Here is a 4,600-nt window from a genome sequence, read left to right as displayed (position 1 = left end):
TATTTATAATGTCATGGTCCTATTTGTACAAGAATGCCTATTCTATTCAAATTACAATGAAAGTATAATTAACTATAAAGCACTACATCTTATTTTTAATATTATTCACATCTAAAGCACTGGGAAAATAGCAAGCGACTTTAAGTACTTTCTTTTCCTGAGACAGTCTTGCTGTATTGCCCAGGCTGGAGTTCAATGGCACAATCTTGGCTCACTGCAACATCCACCTCCCGGGTGCGAGTGATTCTCCTGCCTCAGCCTCCCCAGTAGCTGGGATTACAGGCGCCTGACAAGATTCCTGGCTAATTTTTGTATTTTTAATAGAGAAGGGGTTTTACCATGTTGGCCAGGCTGATCTTGAACTCCTGACTTCAGATGATCTGCCTGACATGGCCTCCCAAACTGCTGGGATTACAGGTCTGATCCACTGTGATTTAACTCTTAAATTCTAAGTATAATATGAGTTTACAAGAAATCCATGTTTTTGTTTTTGTTTTTTCAGATCTCAAATATAGTATTCTTGTTAAAGTAAACTGCAAATCAAGAAAGCAACTACTTAGCAGAGAATTGTCTCATAAACGTTTACATCCTGATGATCAAAAATGATTAGCATTACTTCCCAGGTTTTATAAATCAGGTAATATCTATTTCCATATTTATTCAATAGAGTTAAACTCAATTTCTTGTATTTAAGGGTGTGTGTGTGTGTGTAAAATTCCACCCAATAAACACCGCATTTCTAGCTTAGAAAATGTAATAACCAGTTGTTTTCTTTCTCTCAGCTAAGACAACACATTTCCATTTAATTAAAGTCTCAAATATGGCCTGAGTTCACACTAGAATTGCGATGTTTGCTAACTAAATAAATGGATTTGCTGGCATCTAGCATCACAATCGTTCGTAGACCGACTTCTCTTTTGGCAGAAAATCCCTGGAATTTCAAAACCTTAATTCCTATGTTTAAATGCAAAAGTGCTAGCTAAAATAAAGGGTCAAAATGAGATAGATTAACGGTTTTATTTCTCCTTCATATTTTAGTTAAAGAGATATAACACGTTTTCTGTTTTCAGCTGCATTATAGCTCCTTAAATTTGAAAATAATACAGAACTACACAAAACCAAAGCTGGAGATTTTATATTTTATAAAAATTATCTCAATCCCATATTTTTAGTTTCCAAAGTTTTTAATCTATATTCATCATAACAACTATAATATTTGAATAGCTGTTAGAAATAAAATGTTCTTAACAAAAAAGGATCTATAGCTTTGTTTTCTATTCTACTCATATTTATTGGCTAATTTATAATTAATTATAATATTATTTATTTTTATTTTGTTTCTTCAACTTTTATTTTAAGTTCTGGTATACATGTGCAGGATGTGCAGGTTTCTTTTATAGGTAAATGTGTGCCATGGTAGTTTGCTGCACAGATTAACCCATCACCAAGCTATTAGGCCCTACATCCATTAGCTATTCTTCTAGATGCTCTCCTTCCCCAAACCCCTCCCGACAGGCCCCACTGTGTGTTGTTCCCCTGGATGTGTCCACGTGTTCTTATCGTTCAGCTCCCACTTATAAGTGAGCATGTGTGGTGTTTGATTTTCTGTTCCTGCAGTAGTTTGCTGAGAATAACAGCTTCCACCTCCATCCATGTGCCTGCAAAAGACATGATCTCATTCCTTTTTATGGCTGCATAGTATGCCATGGTGTATATGTACCACATTTTCTTTATCCAGTTTATCACTGATGGGTATTTGGGCTGGTTCCATGTCTTTGCTATTGTGAATAGTGCTGCAATGAACATACATGTAGATGTATCTTTATAACAAAATGATTTGTATTTCTTTGGGTATATATCCAGTAACGGGATAACTGAGTCAAATGATGTTTCTGCTTCTAGATCTTTGAGGAATCACCACACTGTCTTCCACAATGGTTGAACTAATTTACATTACCACCAACAGTGTAAAAGTGTTCCTTTTTCTCCACAAACTTGCCAGCATCTATAGTTTCTTGACATTTTAATAATGGCCATTCTGAGTAGCATGTGATAGTATCTCTTTGTGGTTTTGATTTGCATTTCTCTAATGATCAGTAATGTTGAGCTTTTTTTATATGTTTGTTGGCTGCATGAAAATCTTCTTTTGAGAAGTGCCTGTTCAAGTCCTTGGCTTTTTAATGGGGTTGTTTTTTTTTTCCTGTGAATATTAAAATTTAAATATGGCGAGACTAAACGAGAGCAAACTTTATTATGAAAAGAGGGAGTACAAAGAAAAAACAGTGAGCAACAAATTTAACCATAAAACAGAAAAAAATTCCTTCTTTTCTCAAATAAATCAGAAAGTGAGGATAAAACCAGAAACATGACTTCGTGTTTCTGAATTTGATTTGACAAGGCTTCCCTGGATAATAATTGGTGAATAATCTTGAACATTTACGGGCAATTTAAAGAGATAGCACGTAAAGGGACAAATTATTAATTATGTAATATCTTTTAAAATCCTTCTGTCAAAGAATAGACCCAATTTGGCTGCTGAAGGCTGGTTTGCGTCGACATGGTGGTTACCCTGAGCCTCTAGATAGGCGGGCGCGTTCGCGCTGCCATCACTCGCTGTGGGTTCGTGACCCACTGGGTGGCGGGCCCAGGCCTTATTGGCCGGGAGCCAGAGGAAGGCGAGCTGCAGGAGGTGGAAAGGTACCGGCTTTTCCCTGGGCCCTCAGCTTGAAGCAAGGCCTCTCTCCCCGCACCGCCCGAGGCTGCGCCCCCTTGGCGCCAGGCGTCCTGCTTGGCAGCGGCCCTCGTTCCTTCTTAGGGGTGTTGTCAGGGGTGCAGTGTCAGGTATTCGGCTCCCCTGGGACCGCTGGTCCCTTCACTAATGACGTATTTCATCACCCGTTTAGAGAGTTCGGCATGCTTAAGGGCAGTTATTGTTTTAGGTGTAAGCTTTCTCAGTGTATAGAGCAGCTCTAAGCCGGCAACATGGCACGGTCGCCCTTGCGATCAAAGAGAAGAGGGCTAGGAGCTCCATGATTTAGCCTGAGGCTCTTCAAACCTCCATCCTACTTCCGTGCATGGCTTCTGCCATTGGCTCTCTCCCCCAGCACCCTGCAACGACAGAAAAAAGCAATCCGATTCCAGAAAATCTGGAGGCAAATGGAGGCGCCTGGTCCTGGTCAGTTCCTAGGTTGATGGAAGGCTTTGATGTCTGCACTGATGTGATCCGAAGTTTTTTTTTTTTTTTTTTTTAAACGGAGTTCCACTCTGTCGCCCAGGCTGAGTGCAATGGCGGATCTCCACTCACTGAAACCTCCGCCTCCCAGGTTCAAGCGATTCTCCTACTTCAGCCTCCCGAGTAGCTGGGATTACAGGCCCGTGCTACCACACCTGGCTAATTTTTTGTATTTTTAGTAGAGACGGGGTTTCACCATGTTGGCCAGGCTGGTCTCAAACTCCTGACCTCAGGTAATCCATCCACCTCGGCCTCCCAAAGTGCTGGGATTACAGGCGTGAGCCACCCCGCCTAGAAGAGTGGTAAAAGGCAAGTTTGTACCCACATTGGAGCAGAAGCTGAAGCCGGATCAAAAAGTCCTTAAGAAAGCTGGGCTTGCCTATTTGCTTCAGCAGCTCCAGGGCTCTGGAAATACCTGGAAGCTGCTCCCTGCAGGCCACTCTGTATCAGGCTGTTTGCTTATGCCAGGGCATGAAGCCTCATCCAAAGACCTGAATTACAACACAACTTTGAAAGTGATAGAGTCAAACACTCACAGGACAAACACACCAAGGAGATGGAAGGGAAGAAATAAAGGAATCCAGGACCTGGAGGAGAGCTTTGTGACTGTTGCTGCAGTTCTAGGTCATCAGAGAGAGCTGCAGAAGTACTCCAGTGATTGTGAGAGCACCAGAAGGACTGGCCATGGTGGGTTGCCAAGTGATCAGAAGCTGGAGGAGTTAAAGGCAAGGGAGCCAGGTAACCAGCAGCAAAGTAGTGCAGAGGGGGCGAGAGTTATTTGACAGCAACGGGAACTTCCTGTACAGAATTTGAGCCGGGGCTTGGCTTGTGGAGATGCCTCCTGAAAAACATCTAGGCAAGTATTAATATATATGGAGCAGCCTGGATTTCCGTATATTTAGATAAGCCAGCTTGAAACAGGAAGGAGTGATGAGCCTGGAATGTGGGAGGAAAGAGCTGCATGGATAGATTCAAACTTCCTGTAGTAGTGCTCCCAGTCTGACCTCTGTAGATCTTCAGTACTCAACACTTCTTGCTTGGGCCCGCTGTATGTTGAAAATCAGTCTGTGCTGCATGTGTTGTTTCAATTTTCTGTGGTACTTGCAATATATGTTTGAGAGGAAGTGAAAAGTTTGCCTTCTGACCTCCTTTCCTTCTTGATCAGTGAACACTAACAGTGCTGGGAAAACTTGGTCAATTGGTTTTCCTTAAAAGCAAAATAAAGTAAAATGTAGCAAAAAAAAAAAAATACCCAATTTTAGGATACTTATTAGTTACAATATATAAATTTTGTCGATTGCACAATAAAAATTGTTACACCTTATTTACTATTTTATTATTAGCATATATCATGGCATATGACCTAAC

At 41.1% G+C, this 4,600-nt stretch overlaps 1 pseudogene; it reads left to right on the top strand.

Annotated features, from left to right (window-relative positions):
• Positions 1–2,557: 2,557 nt before the first annotated feature.
• Positions 2,558–4,045, top strand: LOC116481101 (neugrin-like; annotated as a pseudogene).
• Positions 4,046–4,600: the final 555 nt, after the last annotated feature.

This window comes from Hylobates moloch, unplaced genomic scaffold, assembly GCF_009828535.3.
Source record: "Hylobates moloch isolate HMO894 unplaced genomic scaffold, HMol_V3 SCAFFOLD_13, whole genome shotgun sequence".
Lineage (NCBI taxonomy): Eukaryota > Metazoa > Chordata > Mammalia > Primates > Hylobatidae > Hylobates > Hylobates moloch.
The sequence above is the reverse complement of the archived record's forward strand: the minus strand, read 5'-3'. Positions and strand labels throughout refer to the sequence as shown.